The sequence below is a fragment of the Centrocercus urophasianus genome, unplaced genomic scaffold, assembly GCF_019232065.1.
Source record: "Centrocercus urophasianus isolate 14NV4802_14NV808 unplaced genomic scaffold, USGS_Curo_1.0 seq_11, whole genome shotgun sequence".
NCBI classification, from domain to species: domain Eukaryota; kingdom Metazoa; phylum Chordata; class Aves; order Galliformes; family Phasianidae; genus Centrocercus; species Centrocercus urophasianus.
In genome coordinates this window covers 79751373-79775071 of record NW_024884253.1, presented here as the reverse complement: position 1 = coordinate 79775071, position 23699 = coordinate 79751373, and the positions used below count along the sequence as shown (strand labels likewise).

The window sequence follows — 23699 nt, the reverse complement described above, 5'->3', positions numbered from 1 at the left end:
AAAGGAAAGGAAAGGAAAGGAAAGGAAAGGAAAGGAAAGGAAAGGAAGAGCTAACTGCCAGTATAGGGTGGGGAAAGTGTCTTACTTGACTCAAAATTAGACTTCAAATTTGACTGTGAATTCAATGTAGTCTGAACAACAACAATGTTGTCTTCTGTAAAGGAAGGGGTGAAAATGGTAAGGAATCTTTACTGGGAGAAGTTATGTAGTTTCTTGGTGGTGGTGGTGGTTCCTGAACAGTTCCTTTCTGGGGAATCGTGTTCCTGTCAGCGTGTAGCTTAGCAAAAATGTGATAAAGTAGTTGAGGAAGTTATTTGAATGCCTTTCATTTTTTTCCTTATCTGAATTGTCCATAGGGCTTACTGATCTGACTGGTGATCCATAGATAAATTAATGACCTCTAGCAATAACCATGGTGATCCTAAAGATCAAAACTGCGCTGTGGTTTCTTGAGATCTATTTAGACTGCCACTGGAAACAAAATTTATTTCATTTCCTAGGGATAGACTATGACAATATGATCCTTTTACATGGAATCTTAATTCACCTTGACCATTCCTCTCATGTCAATTCACAGATGGAGTTTTTTTCAGCTGAGAATCAGTGAATCTGAAATTGCAGATTCATGCAATTTTCATCTTTTCAGGTAGCCCCCACTAACAAAAGCTGCCACATGCACGCAGTCAATAGCCTTGTTGTTTAGATTGGTGTCACTGGAACAAAAGGCCTAGTTCCAGAAGTTTGCCTCCATTAGGATAGGTTGAATTCTACTGGATTTGTTCTGTTAATTAGTAGCAGCTGGTAGCTGGGGATCTTTTGGTATCATTATTCAAGTTTTGCTGTCAATAGACAAGGGTAATTCACTGGCAAACATTTTGTTTTGCCATCAAGCCTCTATGTCACCCTGGACTGCGTTAACTGTGCATCAGAAGGGGGGTATGGATGCATTTCTGTCAATATTTCTACAGCAACACAATGAGGAATGATTTTTCTCTAGAAGGTCAAGAATTAACACAGGCACAGTATACATTTTTTATTTTGGCATTAATAACTTTTATGTTGCAGCATTATATTAATTTTTCTTTTAAAGAAGGCCCAAATCCACGTCTAATGAAAACGATAAACTAATTAAATGCCAACCATGTTTGGGTATTTATGTCACCTTCACTCAATAAAATTCAACTGCCGATCACTTCTGTAGGAAGGAACTCTGCTCCTATATCTCTACCTTTTATTCTTTACCAGCAGATCACTATTCAGCAGTAAGGAAAACAAGTAAGCAAACGAGATACAAGGACACTCCAGTGAACACTGCTACAAAGAGTTAAGCTGCTATCAAGTTGTACTGTTGGCGCAACCCAATAATGAGAAGCTACAAAAGCTATACAAAGAAGAGCATACTTTTCATGAACATTGTTCTGGGCAAAAGCCCCAGGCAGAATCTTTTTAGGTAAAATATCCCTTTAAAGAATTCATCAAGAGGCATGTATCCAACCTGAAAAATTGTAGTCCAAATGGCTTAAACTCAGTGAAGATAACAACATAAAAATATCTTATACTAGAAAGTGTCAAGCAACATTAACTGTAGGCATTACTACCTGTATTGCTTATAATAAAAACAGTATAACATAGCATGTAATGCACTCCCCAAAGACAATCTGAGATCAGCACAGGCATGCATAAACACTGCACAGCATAAAGATTTTCATAAAGTAAACAGGGGATGATTCTGCTGCTTACAAATCGCATGGTTATGATTAGTTACACAGGTCATCCCTTGGGAGTGTAGGAGATACCATCTTTATACGTGACATCACAGTGTTATATGCTTTCGATGTAATACATACCCCAGGGAAGAAGCATATTTTTGAAAATGTGAAAAAACAGTACTGCAATTGTTGTCTATACCATTTGTACCTATAAAGGCTGCTTTAACTAACCTGAGTGAGCTAGTTCAAAGTTCACACAAGACAGAGGCTTAAGAGTAATACCTGTAAAAAAACTCAGAACTACCAAGCATTATTTTGTATATGGATTTTCTACAACTACAAAGGCTGGAACACTGCCAGTTCCCAATGGAATAGAGATCTTATTAACAGCTTTGCAGAATTGCAAGGAAAAAGACTTGTCAACCATCAAAAATATACCACAGAAAGTATCACAAGTCCGCTGTATCTCTGTTGAAAGTTTATAAGTCCAGACTGGAGAACAGTGACTGTTCATCTTCCAGTCTGTATTCAGAGAATTTGTCATGTGGAACACATCAAGAAAACTGGAGATGGTGTCACAGAATAAATTTTCCTGCTTCTGCATGGAACAGGAGAACCTGAGGGCCCAGGGCCTACTCCAAATCCTATTTACTTGTTACTTCTTGAGTATACTTGGAATGTACTGAAGGAAATTGTTGGTAAGTTTCATGTACTATGAGGAAACAGATTTATTTTTTTACATTTTATATTCCATAAGTCAGGTGACAAAAATCTCATTGACTTCAAAGGATCAAAGTTTTATATAGAAGCTTCTAAATGTCAGCAAATACAATTTTACTACTTTACTCTTGGACAAAGAATGTACTGTATTGAAGAGGAAATAAACTCGAAAGGGTTTTATTTAAGTTTTTTTGCAGAGTGTAAGTTTCAGAGCAGACAGAGGAATCACCATTATCTTTTACCAGATTCCTGACATTTTGTTTTCAGTGTTACAAGACTGACATCACCTCTGGCTCTTGACTTGTCTGATCCTAGGCTTGTGTTTGTGTGCAATCTTGCTCTTCTTTTATTTTTTGTTAGGAGGCAAGTGTTATCATGTATGTACTAATGCCTATCATCCTGTAGATCTGACTGTTTCAGGCACCTGTTTTTCTTTTAATATTGACGAGCAGCTCCCATAAAAGAAGGAATGTTTATTTAGTGGTTGAAATAAAGCATGAGAAAAAAAGGGGATTTTAGGAACACTGAAGAGCTTAAGCACATATTTTGTTTAGTTTTGGTTAAGGTCCAGATGGAACCAATCCAATACATAGGGATAGACAGGAATAACATAGTGATGTTGATAGTCACCAAATGGCTTCTCACAACTCTCCACCACCCCAGACCAAAGGACAGGCAACCTCTAATAACTGACACAGTCAACTCTGAAAGAGTATTTCAAGTCAAATAACCTGACTTACATGGGTGAGTTTAAACGGGGATATCAATTAAAGTTAAGGGAATCCTCATCCACAGAAGGTCAACTTGGGTGTTCAGATGTATGCTTCTGTTACCTAGCAGAAATGGAAAGTGAAGATGTACTTCACAACCTGAAGGTCAATTATGTTCAGTACCTTTCATACAGTTCAGATATATTATATTAAGGACAGATCCAAATACAGATTGAAAAAATATTCAAAGGCACACCCACATTTGTTACAGCCACATTCCTATTACATTGTGTAAGAAGAAAACAATATCTGGCAAAAATAAAATAAACAGAGGCACATGAATGAAACAGAATTTGCTACAATAATTTCATATTTATCTGACATTCTAAGGTCTGTTAAAATATGTGCTTGGTGTTATCATGAAGATGTGACATCAGGAAATATAATACTAGCTTACTTACAGAAAGCTGAAGAGGAGAACAGCTGTAAATATGTCCTCAGCAGAGATGAAATAATGCAATAGTTAGTGAAGATAAATATAAATTTTTTTCAAAGTTCTCTTTCCACCTTATTATTTATTCTGTTCCAGAGAAGTCTTTGCTAGCTTTCATTGTGGTTCTTTTTTCAGTAACATAAAACACAATTACATGCCTTACGATGAAAATGTAGCAGTCAATAAGGCACATCAGTGTTAAGTAGGTTTATTTTCTGTGCAACTAGTAAGGAGAATTTTCAAACATGTCAGCTGATTTGGAATCTCAGGGGATGAAGGAAATTTATGAAGGTGAAGATTAATATCCATTCTCTACGCTATTCCTGATACAAAGAAAAATATTCAAGAGTGTTTGCATTTAGATGAGTGTTAGGATCCTTGGGTTTTGAAGAGCTGCCTAATGTAAGAATTTTGTTTGACATTTTAGTATTTTAGAGAAAATATTTTTTCTTTTCAGTGGAACATAAACTTTAAAGCAAGACATCTATGCACATGTGCAGATTTTCCCCTCCACTATAAATAGTCTTCAACATGTAAACTAATGCTCTGCTGATTCAGGCTTCCTGAAGAAATCCAATTTCTATTTAAGTCTTGTTAGACAATTATAAATGCTTTTGGGAAATGAAAACAAAAAATAAAGAGTCTCCACGTGTATATTATTTCAGAAAAATAAACCCCATTCCTGAAGAAGAAGATAACAATCCTGATAATCGATGGAATTTCTAGTTCTCATTGTTAAGTGTCCAGCAAGGGAAATGTTGGTAGGAGACTAAAATACTTGGCTTATTGTTAATGGTAATCAAGTGATTTATGCAAAATCTGACAGGTCAGTCAGTCAGCTTCATGATAATTCCTGTTATTTCTTGGGGTGCTCATTTAAAATTTTCCTTCTGATTGTGTCTTCCTTGGTTCTAGCTCTGAGACCCTGCCATTTGTGAAACAAATCCTGTAATCTAGATTCAGAGTTTGTTTAAATTTGCTGTTATCTCTTTTCTCCTGCATGCTACAGGATCAAACAAATGGATCCTTACAGTTTTTTGGGTATTGCTTTTTTGTCTGTTGACAGTAGTAGTCACAGATTTTAAAAAGACTTAAGATTGGTCAGCTTTGACTTCCATTTCAACTAACAGTCCCAGTCAAATCTCACTGTGAATAGAATTTTCCTAAATTTTGAGGGCCTTACATGTTCCTTAAGGAGCTATTTCTTGTTTCCTGGCTTTTGCTGCTGGCTGTTATTCTTACTTAAATGGCATGAAATTCACTTAATCTTTTGACTTGTAAGTAAAATTCCAATTTTTGGATTCTACACTGAACAAAACTTATTTTTTTTCCTGCCCAGATACTTTCTTCCTGTTCACTTTAGACTGCAGCATCTTAAACAGGAAGTGACTATTGGTCCTGATCTAAGGAGTAAAGCCTATAAAATCCCACAGACACTGTTACTCTTTAAGGTTCACCAACAATGCCATGTAACCCCATTCTACCACTACAGTAGATGTTTTCACTCAGAAAGCATGTCTTAATTTAGTTTCCTAAATTCAAGTAGTTTAGAGGAGAAATCTGTTACTTTTTTCACAAACCTAACTGAAGAATTCAATGTTGAAAAATCCCTTTCAAGTCCATTTTGGTATAGATAATTTGTAGCTAAGACTCCTCTCACCTGTCTTTTTTATACTCTTGCTATAGGGTTCTATCGTTCACACTACCAAGGTACTAAACATACATATTCCAAAGAGCCTTGGTATTTCTTGTTTCTCAGAGTGTGAATAATGTCAAATTTGCTCTTTGGCGATATACTGTTGATCTTTCCTTTTTCTTTAGACATATTTTACAAGTGCAGGTGTGCACAACATGTTTGGTGACACAGTCAAACTATTTCACAAGATAATGCATTCACAGAAAATAATGACACTTGGCAAAAATGTCTGTTCATTTTTTCTGATATTTTCCCTGGAGACTCTGCTAACCCATTCAGTGAAGCAGCAATGCCCACAGAATGTACTCCTAGATTGGAACTCAACCTTTCAAATGTGTCAAAGTAAATTTTTTTTTCTTCTAATTAAGTGGAATCCCACACTCTTGGAGCAACCAGTACTGAAAGAACCAATCTTCTAAAACTTAATGACATTCACAAATAGTTCCACTATATTTTCAGTGGGCCTCAAGTAAGGCTGACATTCTGTGCACACTGCTGTCAAGTACTTGCATCCAGAGAAGGCCATGAAGATGATCAGGAACACTTATCCTCTGAAGAAAAGCTGAGGGAGCTGGTCCTGTTTAGACTGGAGAAGACAAAGGTCTGAGAAGATAGGTTGGATGCGATCTTGGGCAGTCTGATCTGGTGAGTGGAAACCCTGCCCACAACAAGGGGTTGGAACTGGACTGTCTTTAAATCCCTTTCAACCCAAGCAATGTATGTGCAATTCTATGACTCTCCTCCTTATCCACAGTAAGTCTGACTCTGGCTAAAGCACTTCACAACTTCCACAAAATTGATTTGACTGCTTTTGTTGTAGGATTCTGTAATAACAATTTAGAGGATGTTCTTTCAAGCAATACACATTCAGTTTCAGTGATCCTCTGTCACAAAATAAACATATGAAGCTAATATCATAAAATACATAGGCCATATTGACTATATAAACATATATATTCATATATTGTATTGGTTTCAAAACCACAACAAAATGAGAATCTTCCTCAATTAGCACACCAGCACAATGCTCTCATGGAAAGAGATGCTAAGTGATAATCTAACTCGAAAGGTGACTCTTCTGCTGGAAGCCAGTGCTAGCAACAAAGTTTGAATCAACCTCATCATTCTATCTCAAGAATGAAATGTCACCAAGATCTAGAGTCTCCTACCTACAGTTCATCTAGTTGATTTTTGGCTCTGAAAACTGAAACTAAACCATAGTTATCCATAAAAATGATTTCTTACAATCTGCAAAATTCTTTGAGGATATGAACACAGCAAAGTGGGAAAAATAAACTATACAAACAGCTCACAATCATCCCATCATACTGGTGCAGGTTCAAACTGGAATCCTCCTACTGATCAGTCTGCATGGCTTTGGTGATATCAAGGGTAGCAAATATGTTGGAACCATCTTATTTGTGCTGCTAGCTGGTCCAGTCTTCTGACATGAGTCAGGCTGAGTTACCATCACCTATCAAGCCTCTTTGAGAAACTGGATCTTTTCTATCAATGCTACCAATGAGATAATTCTCAGGTCAATTCTATAAATGCAGCTTCAGTCAAATTAATTAGACGCATATACAAAATCTTCAAGTAGACAGCCTGTACAAATGAAGTGTTTCTTCCCTGAGTTTGCTTAATTTGTTTTTAATTACCAAACCAAAGTCCACTTCCTACAAAAATAGAGTTATTATTATTATTATTATTATTATTGCAATTCTTTGGCATTTTCTTTTGTTAACTATTAAAAAAATACATTAACATTTATACAACTCAAACAAATTCTAAGCACAGCTACTTGAACTCCATACAAGGAATTTCAGGTAAAAAATATATATTTTAAATAAGTTGATCAGTACTGACTTTTCCCTTTTGCCTTCTAAGTGGTGGAAAAAAAAAAAAAAGTACTGTGGCATTATTAGTAATGTATGGAGACATGATAATTAATGCAATACAATGAGTTCTTTTAGCTTTGCAGGTGCCAAAAAGCAACCTGGAGAGATATACTTAGATATACAGCAAGAATACTTGCTGTGTTCAGTTTTATTGCAGTAAAACTGTATGATGTAACTGCCTCTCATTTTACTGTATTTCAGAAATTGTACTTTTACTTGTCCTCTTTCTCTCTTCTGAGATTCTTGACTATACTTAAACTCAAAATACCACATGTATTACAACACATGTATAGAGGATATTTTAAAAAATTGTGAAATTTTGCAAAGTCAGGAACTCTATGTTGCCTTAATTGGACACTTTTATGGGCATTATGATACTGACTTCAGTCATTGAATAACATATTTTTGGTTGGTTTTGTTTTTCTTCTTTTTTCTAAAAGGCAACTTTAGTAGTAACTTCCCTTCACAGATCTTTTCATTTGCAGTTTTCTAGAGAAATAAACAAGCAAACAAAAGTCCAAGACATGTAGCATCATATGGATTGCACTATTATCAGTCATTAGCAGAGATGTATTTTTTAGAGAAAGGAGATTGCTGACACTGAGTAGCAGTTAGTAGTAGTAAGATATCCACCTCCATATGGTTGACAAGCAGAGAGTAAAGAGGGCATAAATTCAGGATTGGTGTAAGCAGATCTAACACCATACAGTCAAAAAAAATTTGGGACCACTGGCATTCCCTGCATTCCCATCTGTCTCTGCTGCAACTTGCACCCTTTTAACTTTCCTTGGCATGTAACCATGTAGCAACACCATACTTCAGACCAGCTTGCTCATTTTACTGAAAACTGCTTCTTGCATACTTGGATCTATGGCCAGCATCACCTCTTCCTGTGGGTCCATAGTTCTCAGTGCTGAAGCAAGCAAAGGACATCCAGAGGCAGGAGGGAATACCTTCATCCTTTGCAGGGGCAGTGTGCTCTTAAAGTCCACTTAAGCCAAATATAAAAGCACATCCTTAGATGTCTGCCCACTTCTGGTTTTCACAAGTACTTGCTGACAGCAGAAGAATGTTAACAGTCAAGAAATTTGGGTTCAGGTCCAATCACTATCTGAGTGTGTTCTGAGTTAGACAGAGAATTTTCCTCTGTTCACCACAACTGGATCCCCATCCCCTCAAATTTGTCTTGCCAGTCTTTTTTCTTTTTAGTCCTAAGATAGTCTCTCTGTCATTAACTTCTTGCAAATTAATATATGTCTTCAGTTTCAAGATTCTTCTCACAGTTCCAGCCTCCCCACTCCTCCGCTCCTGTTATAATCAGTTTTTAGCAGTGGCTCACAACCCTGGTGAGTATGCTTTGCCATTCCCTGGCTGCCCTTGTTCCCTGCTCCCTGTTCTGTTTAATTCTCTTCAAAGACAAGCATAATTAATCTCTTCTCCCAGTCCCACTATCAATTGCCATCAGCTGTTTGTCTGTTTCCTTGCCATCTCCCAGTTTTTCATGCTCCAAACCAGAACTCTTGTCTCAGTTTTTTCATGTAGTTCATCTCACGGTCTCCTTCAACTTTCTGTTTCAGATTTCCCATTCCCTATCTATCTTAGCCCCAAATCTTCCTTTCCTGAAGCTGATTTCTTTTTCTAAATTTGCCAATAACAGTGTTTCCCAGTTTCCAAGATCTACCCAAATTCCCCAAGTCCAAGCTTTTGATAACAGTATGCATTTCAGATATTTTCCTTTTCTTTCTACATTTCGTACAGATTATTTCCCCAGTATTGACATGGCAATAGAAGAACACTGAGACCATGAAGAAGGGTCTTCCTGTGTTCAACTCCAGTGCCTGCTCCTACAGCAATCTGGAGTGGCAGCAGCAAGTCCAGCTCAACATCTTGGTGAGGAAAGACTCTAAAGAGATCATAGGTGCCAAACTGTGACCAGGCATTTCTGAACATGTGCGAAGAATGGGTTTCACTTATCATGCTGGTAGTTCATCAGGGAGATTACAAAAGGCTCGTCCTTGACAGAGAGCCTATTCTGCTGCCAAATTTTAAGTCTTTCATCCACATCATTAAATACACAGGAGCTTCTGAACAAAATGATTCAGTACTTTAAGCAGGATCACAACGATTTAAAATAAATGTATTCAAAAGACAGCACCACTAAACAACTGGCAATCTACTTGTTAGGTCCCTCTGAGCAAAACTGAGAAAGAAATACTTTATATGTTTTATATGGTTTTTTATATATATATATATATATATTTTTTTTCTTTTCCAATGAACTTTTAAAATAAGCTTGTTCATATTCATCTAAATTTGTCACAATAGTGGTGAGAGGGAGAGACACCATTAGTCATTAATAAATGGTGCTTTTAATCTGGAAATACTGTGTAACTGTCACAACAATTTTATTTTTATTTTAAAAGACTTAAAGCGTAATTTATTTTATTTACATTTTCACATCTGAGAGTACACAGAATACACAGACTCTCAGCTATTGCATTTTACCTGAGATGGTTTCTTATGAAACCATCTGAATTTATGACTTTATCAGATCTTCTTGACATGAGATCACCTGACTGAATCTTAACAGTTTGTCTACATGGGAGAAAATTAACTTTTACACCAACTGGTTATGTTCCTATCAGTTGTATAGACACGTAACGCAACATTCACTCTTAAAAGGAAATTATTTACTTGGGAAATGAAAGAGTGCTTACTTTTGGTAGCCTGATAAATGATACCTTATGTGATATTTTCTATTAGAGTCTCTCTAATGACCTGTAAACTTGTTAAATGATTTCAAATAAATGTAAAGGAAGGATTGAGTTCACATTGTTCCCTAAAATGTAGTGGAAGTCAGCAGCAAGGTGGCAAATGCAATCATATTACCTCTGTGGAGAAGTCATGCTATTGGCTTGGGGTACGGGCTTTCAGGGACTGAAACCAATAGAGAAGCCAGCTTTCTTAGCACTTCCCTTGCTCATGAAAGAACTCGTTCCTATATAGCTTCACCCACACCTCAAGTCATACAAATTAAATTTTAAAAAGTCATTTTTTTCTATAGGTAGCCTCAGTTTTTGTTTGACATGCTCAATTATAAGTTTGTTTGCACTTGCCTGTTAATTCAAAGAACTTAAAACACTTCTATATTGAAATCTGAACTTAGCATTTTCTTTTTACGAAAGTTCTGGTTTCAGCTTGTGATTTCAGGTAAAGTTTCTTTTGAAGCAAAATATAAAACATTTTTCATTTATTTCCCTCTACGTTAGAATCTAACTAATTAAGTAGCTCTAGTACTCCAGTAATCTTGAGCAAAAGCTTAAAATTTGGCAAAGTCTTTACTCTTCCTTCAAAAATTCACCCAGAAATTATTAGGCCAAATGTCATTTTTTGGAAAAACTTGGAGACAGTTGCTAGCTAAATACACAAAGCCTCCATCTGTACTAATGTTCTTCTGTTTCACAGCTCCTTTTTGTCAATTACCCTCCAAAGTATTCTGGCACAATCTTGCCCAGAGTTATAGGAAAATCTAAACACAAATCCGCCTCAAACTATTGGTCTTTTTGTTGTATGTATTATATTTCTCTACATGTAAATATACGCAAAGGAGGAAAACAATCACTACTTTGCTGTCAGTATTTCCCTAGCATTAACTTCAATTCTGTATTTTTTGATACCTCCAAGTTTAATGGCTTTTAAACACTATTATTTTTAAATGAAATATAATTTCATTCATTTTTGTCATTCTATGAAATGACTTGAATCTTGAAGTTTTTACAGCTAATTCTGCTGCAGTCGTTACTACTTAACATTGTTTTCAAAACATTGTATTTAGGTATATGAGCCAAGCATTTTCATTATAAAAATAATTTTCTTTGAGCAGAAAGGCAACTGAAGCAAATTATCTTAAGCTTGCAATTTTAATTCTTCCCTTCCCTGGGCATATAATTTTTTAGAATAATGTGGGCATGCACACTGACTGTAAAGAATTTGGAAACACTGGGTCTTAATTCTGAAAGTGTTCTCAGGACAAATGTCCCTTGAAGAGCTCCTGTAGAATGCAAACAACACACATAAAAGATTCTTCAAAACGGCCAGACTCAAATTCACACTATCCAAGTGCTATTTGGGTTTTACGACGTCAGTATGTTACTGTGAACCACATTTATTCTGGTAGAAGACTGTCTGCGAACACTTTGGCTTGTAACTGGACTCCACTCCTGTTGTACATTTACAAATAATTTTATTTGAGTCATCACCTGGACTTGAATCCCCGCTGCTTTTTCTATTAAATCTGAAGTCTTTGCCGGCAGATTTGAAACATGATTATTCTAAAGAGTCTCAGCATTAAAATTTGGGCTGAGATGTACAAAAAATATCAAAATAACTATGTCATTTTGATATCACATAACTTTTTTATTATTATTTTTTAGAGGAATCATGTTTTTAAAGTTTCTTGTTTAAAGACTCAGTTTTTTAACCTAAACATCGGCTGGATCCCTAGAAAGTTATAATTATAGTGCTACAACAGAGAGTGTAACAGATACAGGTAATTACTACAATTCAGATTTGTTGTATATGCTCGTTAGAGACAATTACAATAGGTACATATGTAATTTGTGAAGTTAGCATTTCAGGTGTTTTTGAAAAAGAGCATCATTTGAATCTCATGCCATTTCAACCACTCGCTGAGGTGCAAAGTCCTACCCACAATGGGACCTCAGCTCTCCTGTTGTGGAGCACAAAACTGTAGCATTATCTTGATCACATAACCACTTATTCTAGAAGCAAAGAGCCAAAGAATATCTTTAGTCCCATCTGTCCAACTGCAAGCACATTCCACAGATATGCTTGATAACATGATGTGACACGAATAGGGATAGGGAGAAACTCGCTACCTGTTGTCTGGTAGTCTGGTAGGATGGTCCTCACTAACATGATCCCTCACACTCCTGGTAGTCTATGCTATTTACAACAATCAGATACAAACTCAGGTCTGTAAGTGTAGCACTATTTTATTCAAATGTTCTTTTTATAGCATACATCTTGCATTACCCATCTTCCGGTGGATGCTGAGCCTTGGCTTCCTTCAGTTGCTCAGCCTGTTCCAATAATGCTATCTCATGTATTGAGAACAACCGTGGCTAGCAGAAACACCTTTGCAAAGAGGAGTCTATCACACCTTCCTGCAATGGACTTCCGTTGCAGAAGTAGTGAAATGCCTCTATCTTCAAATTACAGCTAAGAGACTGTGACTCCTTGTCCCTTAGAATATCTGTTAGTCCACAAGACTCTGGGACTTCTTGGATGTCTACCTGTCTTGGAGTTCTTAATCTGTCTGGTTAGAAATGAATTTACAAATTAATCAGGAGGTTATTCTTGGTAGTGGTCACTGTTCTATTGACTACCGGGGAAGAGGTGAGAAGTAGAGTGAGATCCTGGCAGTCAGCAGACTTCATTGATTAAGCTGAGCTTTTTTCTAAGATCTTCCTGCTAAGCAGCCTTCTTGAGGTCACTGAGCTTTAACAATGACTGCTTTAAAGCTCTGATTTTGCAAGCTCACGAGGTAGATCAATTCTTGGTAACACATGAAGCTCCATTAACATCAAGGAGATTTTGAGCAAGTGGAATAACTTTCCTTAGAGAATCAACCCTGTAGTCAGCAGCAAAGCTCATTGTTGAAGCAAATAATTTTTCAGTTACCAAGTATGTAATTATCCTACACATAATTCTTTGTACATCCTTTGGAGAATTCTGATCCATCCACTGGAACATGTTGATTCCTAATACCTGTTATAAAATCTCAAGCACTGACATCACAAATAATTATAGAAATGAACTAAAATACAGATGTAAAAAAAAAGCTAATGGGTCATGAGCGTGCCATTTCAGTAGTGCTGGTAGATAAAATGTGTTTGTACTATTTCAATCTTTAATTAGGCTGAATAAAATTTTCCTGAGGGCTAGATTCATTGTAGAATTTGAATTCTATTCTCAGCCTTTTCTCTTCCCAGAGGAGGCGGTGATTTGTGAGTAGGAGCCTCCTCCTACTTCTCCCCCATCCAGCCCAGCTTAGTCATTTTCTCTGACTTAGCAGAACTGTGACTGTGCAAAGTCACAGATAGCCCACATCAGGGCTGCAAATAGTTATTCCATTTCCCTGTTCTGATATTAGATCAGTGTTGTAGCAGTGCACTGGATCAAAGACAAGTGTGTTCCAAGGAACCTTTCTTATCAGACATTTAATACATTTTAATACCACGTTGCAGCTAAACTGGCATGCCTATACAGTAAGACTTCTTTGAAAAAGCTCTCATTAACAAGCTAAGGGAAAGTTATTTATTAAAAATAGACTAAAAAGATCACAAATTATTCTTTTATCATTCCTTAATATTTTAGATAGGGCATCTTTAACTAAAGATAATAGAAAATATTTCTGAAACTACCAAAGATTTTCCCTTCTGAAAATACAACTTGAGATTCATGAAAAGAAATTATTACAGTCTCCATTTTCCATCTTTCCAAATTAATTTCAAACACTTGAGTAGCTCTATTACATTTTATTTATGTTTCCAACAATAAGCACAGTGAATGGATATGCATGTGAAGATTTCCCTAACATCCAGAAGACCAACGCAATTTGATCTCTGAATCACTACCAAAATGCTTTCCTCATATTTATCCTTGGCCAAGGTCTGGCAGCCATTACAAGTCACAATTACTATATGACTATATGAGTAAGATAAAATTCGATCTGCCTTCAATTCATGTCAACTTAGTGATCTAGAAGTTAGTTATTAACTCTGAGCTAGTCGCACAGAATTACAGAATCACAGCAGTTGGAAGAAACCTCTGGAGACCAAGTCCAACCTCCCTGCTAAAGTGGGTACCCTAGAGCAAGTTCAGTCATATAGTTCTCCCTTACTATCTAGGAATAGACCTAGGAACTTCAACAAGAACTCAGGTGATGCCCTCAGACATTTATTCTACATTTTGATTAATCATTCCCGGGAAATGCCAGACTCTCTCTGTTGACTATAGAGGGAGCCTTGACAACTCACTTAGAGCCTAGTTTTTATATGATTAATATTATTGAGATAAATCTCACCTTTATAGGGATCAGAAAGACAGTAATCTATTGCTTCCTAACACTGTTTCTTCTAATCTTTTTGAAGTGTCATGCTGGCATATTATTCCAGCTGTGTTCCTGTTTGTAACTTTAAAAAATAGCATAAAAGTATTTATAATCAGAAACCTTGCTGCTTTTACAGATGCATTTTGTAAGATAAATAACTAAAGTCATTATCCTGTTTATTTTAGTTCTTAATATTCTCAGTCTCTTCCAGTTAATTTTGAATTCTTTGAAAAGAGTTTTTGTAATGATATGAAATAATGGTGATGATTCCAGTTTTGTCTTCCATTGATGCTACTGAAGAATGTAAATACGCACAACACATGGAACAGACCATTTCAAATCTGTTTGAATGTTAACCTAGGTATCTATGTTTTATAACTATTCTGTGCATCTGAAAACTCTCAAACACAAATGACCTACTCAGCTTGAAAAATGATGACACAGAGATGTCTAAACTTTCATCTGCCAGGGATACATTATTATTGCACATATTTAAAAGTCAAACACATTGTAGAATATAAAATACCAAAGGTCCTTCGTACCACTAAATTGTGCTTGGACCTGTATGTTAAAGTGAAAGATGAGATTTTTATCACTGACGTCTCTGTAAAAATACAAATGGAGCCAGAAGTAGGATTTATCTAACTGGAAGTAGATGTCAATAGTGTTCATCTTTGAGCTTTTTGTCTGGAATTCTCTTATACTGAATAGGACAGAAAATAACATTCCTAGACATGATTTACTTAAGCTTAAAGAAGATACCTGAAATAGGCTGGAGGAATTACTTCCTATAGCATTATTATGTATGTAGTTTTAATAGAGTGAGCGTAGCATGAGTAGCTCAGATATAAAAGCTTACTTTGTACAACTAGGTGAGATTGATAATAAACCTTGGTAAAGAATCAGAGCTTCATTATTAAAGCTGGCATTTTGAGTGAAACTGGTGCATGCTAAGGCAATAACAGAAACATTAAGTCTTTTTAGCCTCTCAAAAGCTAAATCAATCATCTCAGTGCTGAAGAGGGGACTTGCTGGAGCAGAGAACCTGTGACAGAATATTTTGGAGGGATGCTGACATGTAGAAAGGCAGCATTTATGTGTGACAAAGTATCTACCAACTTGTTTGCTCTATCCAGTTTCTGAGTACATGCTTGTATTTTACACATCTTTCACATTCTCTCTATATGTCTTCATACACCTCAAAGGTCTGTCAGTTACTGATGAAGCAGCAGCCTATCATGGACTGGGCAGTATTAGTGACTCATGAAACAGAGTAGTATCTGGGTAAACAGATTTTGCTGTTGTTACGCAGACAGACTTGGAAGCATTGGTGAGTTGAAACAGACAACAGTATTTCACCCTGCATCTTTTTTATTTATTAATTCTAAACGTAAATTGCTGAAGAAGTTGCAAAGAGAATAAGTTAGATCCATTTTGGTGACACTGAGCTATCTGTGAAGTGTGGCTACGACATAACATTATCAAGAAAGGCAATAAAGAAATTGATTGCAATTATTTGTAAATATATTCAAAATAATTCAAATTGAAAGCAAATCTAAACAGAAAGCTTCTTTGAAATGTCACTAAGATTAAAAGAACTTAATGATAGAAAAGGAGTAACAGAGGATATATTTAGTCCATCTTTGATCAGCAATTGGAATTTTTCCTACATGATGTTAAAATCTGGATAGCATGGATGAAATTATCAGGACTAATCTCTGTGCTATTAAAATTACTTCGATACAAACAACATTGACCAGAATGGAAGCTAATGAAGAATATATGGAAGCTAATGAAGAATATGCCTTCATCTTTTTTGTCTGATTTACCTTTCTAACTAAGCAAGCCTGTTAGTACAGACCTTCCTACAAAAACTGCGTTTTACAGTTGATAAACACTTATATGACTTAATCGAATTTACATATTATGTATAATATTGACTGATTAATTTCACTATTGCAAAGCCAGATGCCTGAAGCAGCAATAGTAGAGAATAATTTGCTGCACTATACACCTCAGAAAATCTGTTGGTTCAGGTTCTGCTTCCCCTTTCTTCCAAATGTTACATGGCAAATTTTATTAGGAAAAACATGAGTATTTCAATGACCTAACATTTGATTCTGCGTAACATAAACCACAGAACACCACCCTGTAATTTCTTCATCTGCACCTTAATGCCTCATTGATATATCATGTAAAAAGGCATCTAACTTTAACTCAGGCCTCACGTGCCAAAGAATCAAACATATCCTTCTAACTTGCTGTCGATTTCCAGTTAGTTAAAATACATAAATAAAAGTATTCTTTCCTACCTGAATGTATGTGCTATCAACATCAGACACTAGATTTCATTACAATATTTCATCAGATTTTCATTATAATTTGCTCTTGCAATGAAACCTGCCTGCTTGCCTACCTGAAACATTGCATGGGAAGCTTGTATTTATTGTTATCTGTCATGACTCCTAAGTCTTCCTCTTAGTCATTCATTCCAGAATACAGTCACCCATTTTACTAGTTCAGCCTACAGATTTGTTTCTAAGGAGAGAAAATTGAATAGTTTATTGCTGGTTACAATTACCTGATTGGAAGTTATACATAAGATGACATTACATTCCGTGGAGACACACAGCGGGAGGACAAATGGTGACAGGCACAGCATGAAACCTGGAAAATTCTTGCTCAGTACAGGTTGAAGAACTTTTACTATGAAGGTGGGCATACTGGAGCAGGTGCCCAAAGAGGCTATAAAATCTCAGCTTTGGACGGATGTGAGACCCAGCTGGACATGGTCCTGGGAAATTTGCTTCACCTGTGTGTGCTTTGAGAACGGGGCTGGACTAGAGACCCCTTGTGGTCCATTCCAGCCTACATCTTCTGTGATTCAGTGATGCCTGATATCTGATCTTGATTTTACATATTAAAAATTCATATTTTACAGATTAACCTTTACTATTTTCTCTGTGGTATTGCCAAGGACCCCTCACCCAATAGAACTGCTGCGGTTCTCATTTGCAGGATGATCCTTTCAAACTTATGAAGCAATATTAGAAAACTCAAAAAACAATAACAAAACGAAACCAAACAGATCAAAGCCTTATCTAGATAATTTTATTTAACAGATATAGAAAAAAGGTTGGAATAATTGGTCAGTTGCAGACAGGAGTTGACTTAGAGTCAATCAAAATGGTTTGAAAATCTACATATCATAGAATCACAGAATGATTTGGATTGGAAGGGAATTTTAAGATCATTTAGTTCCAAACCCCTGCTGCAGGCAGGGACATCTCCCACTAAATCAGGTTGCTCAAAGCTCCATCCAGCCTGGCTTTGAATGCTTCCAGAGAAGAGGCATTCACAACCTTGCTGGGCAGCCTGTTCCAGTGTCTCACAGTAAAGAATTTCTCTCTAACATCTAGTCTAAATCTACCCTCTTCCCATTTAAAGCCCTTGTCCTCTCACTACATGCCCTTATAAAAAGTCCCTCCCCAGTTTTCCTGTAGTCCTCCTTCAAGCACTGGAAGGCCACTATAAAGTCCACCAGAGCCTCCTCTTCTCTAGGTTGAAGAGCCCCAGATATCTCAACCTGTCCTCATAAGGGAGGTGCTTCAGACCTCTGATTATGATATCTACATTCACTGGCTTCTACAGGTACCTCAACCAGAAAAAAAAAAGCCCAGGAGAGCGTACCCTCCCCCCCCCAGTGAGTGACACAGGCAAGCTGGTAACAACAGACAAGGAAAAGGCTGAGGTACATAACAGTTTTTTGCCTCAACCTTCTCTGATAACTGCTTGCCATGCAGTCCTCAAACATCTGGTTTTGTAGGAGGGTATCACGAAAGCAACATCTCTCCCACTGTAAATGAAGATTGGGTTTGTGACCTCTCGAGGAACCTGAACATCCACAGCCCTGTGGATACTGATGAGATGCACCCCAGAATCCTGAGGGAATTAGCTGATGTAGTCACCAAACCACTCTCAATGATATTTGAAAAGTCGTGGCAATTAGGTGAAGTCCCTGGTGACTGGAAAAAATGTAACACCAGACCCACTTTTAAAAAGAGGAATTTATTCTTGATGTGATAGCAAAGAAGGAGCCAGTGGAGCCAGTCAAAAAGAAAAGTCTAAAAATTGAGTTTTTCAGTAGTGATATGAATATCGCTTCTGCCAAGAGCAGAAGAAAAATACTGCAGTGTTTGAAAGTAAAGATCATGAACATGTAAAAGAGTTATAATTTTGTGGCTGACTACAAATGCCAGAAATAATATACAAGGTGGAAACTTATTCTGAAAAGTTAGACAGATTAAAAGCTATCTGAATCACCGGCTTGTCTGACAAACCTGCAGATCATATTATTCACCACAGTTCTAAATGAGAGAAGTTGTAAGGAGTGACTAGGGAAGGGAGAAGAGGGTGAGGTGCTTTAATCAAACTGCATTTGAGCTGATAGTTATCAGAAGATGCTGAAGTCGAGAGACAAGACATTACAGATGAAGTAGAGGTATAAATTTTAATCTCCACAAGGAGATGGTAGTTAAACTTAACTTGTGGATGAGACCACTAAAAGAAAGAAAATATGAGCCCAAGTCAGAACTCCATGCAGTGGCAGAGGACCCACAAAAGGAGGTAGTAACAGAGAGATTCATAAGAAAATTCAGAAAGGACAAAGTTGCTGTAGTCACTGAAGCTACAGAAGGAAAAGAATTCAACAGGAGTACTGCTACTGTGTTAAGGGCAGACACAAGTGAAGATGGCAAGGAAAGGGCACTGATTTTGAGCCTCGAGCAGACGTAAGTCCATACAGTAATACTGACTAACTCTAATGGAAAGTAAAGGTGAACTGAAAGGTTATGAAAGGTCAGCTGAACTGAAATAAAGATAGAATCAGAGCATGAGACTCCTGAATACAACTGCAGACAATGTAAACTTAGTGGAAAGAAGGGGTAAGATTAGATTTCTTAAGGTGGGAGAAAATGAAATGATTTTGTTATGAAAGGAAAGATCAAAAAGAAGGAGAAGTGATGAGAAAAGTGGAGAGGTAATATGAATGGGTGAGAATGCCTCCTGATCTGCAAGGGAGTCACTGCTGGGCTCAGAAATATCAGCAGACCAGAAAACACACATGCCATCATGCAACCAAATGGCTGAGGTAGGAAGGGATCTCTGGAGATCATCTAGTCCAACCGCTCCACTCAAGCAGGGTCACCTTAGTATAAAGAAGATGTAGCTGAAGTAGAGGAAGAACAGGCTAGCTGAAATGTGAGAAAGAGTACATCACAGTTTGTAGGTTTTTTCTTGTATTAAATCACAGGTACAAATGAAAACAGTACTGAGGGGAAGCCTAAGAATTAAGCTGCAGATAAAAAGAGAGCATCTACAGCACAGGAGTGGAAGTCTGTCAATATGAAAATGTAGAGTTGTTTCACTTAAACACACAAAAATTGAAAGGGAGTAAATAAATTTTTAGTAGAGGAAGTCAGACTGCTCACAGAATGTTTCACTGAGATGCCACGCAGCATTAACAGAGGAAGGAGATAATGAGTCTGGCCAAGGAGCTGGTATGTCTGCAACAGTTATGAGAAAGATTTTGTATTTTCTTGGGAATATTATAAAAGATATTGACTGTCATAAGACTTGGTGCAACTTCTGAATGAATACACAAGTAACTTCTACACTAGAGTGACAGCTCACCATTTATGGCTTCATTTTACTCTTATCACATTTTTAATCTACTTAATGCAAGTTTGATTATTTTTGTTTTGAGCATAAATTAATGTCTTGCAAGACTTAAGTTAAATTCACGGTAGAAATCTCAATATATGCTGTCATCACATTACTTTGTTCACCAAAGTTTGTAACACCTAAAAAAGTTACTTTTAAAAAAACAAGATATACATTCTATAAGCTGTGTTCATTTTGGATTAGTAAATGTAACAACTTTTAAAAGTTATTAGACCAGACTCTTCTGACAATCTTATTTGTATTGATTTGCCCATGGACCTCAAGACTGTAAAATACCCTATGAAGATTGATAGGTCAAATACTTGATCTCCTTTGGATTGTGGGTGTGAAACTACAGATAACTTCACTTGATATTACTGCTGGCTTCACTGGAATGTAAGGAGGTTGATTTTTTAAGTTGTTTCTTTTTTTTCTTTTCTTTTTTTTCCTTTTTGCAAATTCCATGGCTAACTACTCCTAAAGGAATAGAATAGCACAACAGGAGGAAACATTATGTGGAATATGCCTGCAATTTGGCAGGCATATTTTGCTGCCTAAAAGCACAGAATTGTAGAACCATTAAGGTTGAAACAGACCTCTAAGATCATCTGGTCCATCATCACCATGCCCACTAAACCACAAACCTCTGTGTCACGTGCAAAGCCTCCCTTCTCCCAGACAGATCAACACTTCCTCCCTACTTGGTGTCATCTGCAGACACACTGAGGGTGCACTCAGTGCCCTTGTCCAGGTATGAAATAAAGATACTGAACAGCACAGGCCCCAGTACCAACCCCTGCCATGTGATCTCCCACAAGATGATCTGCTCCATAACCTTCCCTGGCATTGAGGTCAGGCTGACAGGCCTGTAGTTTCCCAAATCTTCCTTATAACCCTTCTTGTAGATGGAAGTCACAGTGGCAAGCTTCCAACCCTCTGGGACCTCTCTGGTTGATCAGATGGAAAGGCTTGGCTATCACCTCTGCCAGCTCCCTCAGCACACTCAGGTGGATCCATCTAGTCCCATGGACTTGTGACAGTCTAGATGGAGTAGCAGGTCTTTAACTGTTTTCACCTGAATTACGGGGTGTTTATTCTGCTCCCCATCCAAGAATTCCAGGCCAGGAGGTAGAGTATACTGAGAATAATGGGTCTGACTTTTAAAGACAGGTGTAAAGCAGGCACCAAGAACCTCAGCCTTTTCCTTATTCTCAGTTGTCACATTCCCTCTGCAACCAGTAATGGATGGAGATTCTCCTTAGCTCTCCTCTTACAGTTAACATATTTGTTAAAAAGTTTTTTGTCCTCTTTTAACTACAGTGGTCAAGTTGAGTACAAGCTGGGCTTTTGCCTTGCAAATTTTCTCCCTGCATATCATAACAAATTCTTTGTACTCTCCTTGAGTTGCCCATTCCTTTTTCCACAGGAGGTAGATTCTCTTCTACACCTGAAGTCTCAGATAAGTTCCCTGTTCATCCACACCAGTCTTCTTCTCTGCCTGTTCATGCTATGACATACACAGACAACTTGCTGTTGCATCTCTAAGACATTTTTCTTGAGGAGTGATCAGCCTCCCTGGACCCCTTTACCCTTCAGGACTGAATCCCAAGGGACCCTCAAAAATATCTTCCAGCTTGTCTTTAACTATATTTTCCTTGCAGCAGATATTAAAGTGGTTGAGTGGATGAGTTTCTGGGTGTGTGATTGTGAAATTTCTGTCTGTCTGAACAAAACTTCAGTCTTTCAGGTTAGGTTGTCTGAAGCACATGCTTACAGCAGTATCACCTGTGTCGGTATGTCCTCTGGTTCTGAGCCACAAGGTCTCAGGTGGTGCCATTTCACTTTTTCCAAGGCAAAGCTCCACATACACTAACCACTCCATTGCATAGAGTGCAAACACTCCTCCTTGCTTTCTCAGCCTGTCGTCCTTGAAAAGCCTGTATCCACTCACTGCAACACACCCATCATGTGAGCTGTCCTACCATGGCTCTGTAATTCTAACAGGGTCATAGGTCTAACTATTCCTTTTTGCTTCCAGGCTGGATGCATTTGTGTAAAGGCACTTGAGATGAGCTCCTAGCCATGCTGCTTCCACAATGAGAGTGTGAGAGCCTCCTCAGTCACGTTATCTCCCAGATAATTTCTCAAATTGCTGGGACAGTATTTGAAAAATATCATTACATGGTTGTTGTTCCATTTTTGTATCCTTCCTCAGACATATACTTTCTGATTACTGCCTATGGTGAGTACCTGAAGAACTGCCACCAGCAGGAGGGGTTAGCCTATTAAACTGAGAGTAGGATATGAATCCCAGCTCCATTTACTGCAGAAAAGCTTGTAGCTTTGAGCTTAGTACCTTCACCCCCATTTGGCAACCATCCAAAATAGGATACTGGGCTACACAAACCCAGTAAAACTATGCTTATATTCTTGGGTTGCTGCCCAGAGGAGATATGCAAACTGAATTACTCCTTTTGTTCCTTTGCCTTTTAAGATAATACTTGACTTTGAGCTGCTGAAATTCTTCCTAGGTGTTTTTCATAATTGTTTTTTAACCCAATCATTCTGATGTGGAGTAGTTCTTCAATCTGTGCTTGGATACTAAATAAGCTGCCCCTTACAAAAAACATATTGTCATCAAAATCCAACTCTCGCAACATTCTGCTGTTGAAGTAGGTAATGAATGTGTTACAGTAAAATATATCCTATATTTATAAACATTTTAACATGTGCTCACCTTAATTCAACCTCAGCCTGTTCTATATGAAGGCTCAATTTCTTTTTGCATTTAGAATATTCAGCTATGCTTCAGAATTATTCACAAGTGATGTTGTCAAATAATATCTGGAAATTTATAGTGTTCATAACAACTTTTGTTTTTGCTGCTCTACATTCAATTTTGTGCCTGCTCTTAGGTTTAACACATGATTTTCTGAATCAAGCTTCATTTAATTATCCTTTCATTTCCTTTCTACCACTCTGGGTGACACTATAGGGGATTTGTATCACTCACAAAAGCATAATGCACACTAGTGCTGAGAAGATTACAATAGGTTAATTTGTGTATTATTTCTTAATGTTGTGCAAACCACTAAGTTCACTGAGGCATATCAAAAACAACTGTCAGAATCTCTCCAAACACATTCTGATTAAGAAATTTTGTAATGAAAGTGTTAACATGTCATAAAGCATGGACTTGCATATGTTTACTAGAGCTGATGAAAATAACAAAAAATACTGGGTGTATTTTAATATTTCCTTGCTGTTTGAAATGTACAATCTGGACTGTGCAGAAGGCCCAACGCATGCATTATAGTAGATGTCCTCAGATCTATCTTGTTAGATCTTATTCCTTGCATTATTTTAGATATAGAAACTGAACACCAAACCTGTCCTGATCATCATCATTTTGATCCTCCCAAAACTTCTGCTCAGAGCCATAAAATAAAGGGCATTTTTATTCCTAAATTTCAGACTGATGACGTTATTATAAGAATGAGAGTCTGCCGAAAGAATGGTGGAAATACCCCATCTGATAATGAAGAAGCTGCCCTCAGCATTTCTTGTGCAGCACGCCTAGGCAGGCCTTTCTAGTGGTTATACCTCAAAGACAATTT

At 37.2% G+C, this 23699-nt stretch overlaps 1 long non-coding RNA gene across 1 annotated transcript in view; it reads right to left on the bottom strand.

Annotated features, from left to right (window-relative positions):
* Positions 1-1422: 1422 nt before the first annotated feature.
* Positions 1423-23699, bottom strand: part of LOC122168394 — a 126434-nt gene continuing 104157 nt past the window's right edge. The window contains exon 4 of the long non-coding RNA XR_006171242.1: positions 1423-3262. This is a non-coding gene — a long non-coding RNA (uncharacterized LOC122168394). The remainder of the gene's footprint in view (positions 3263-23699) is intronic.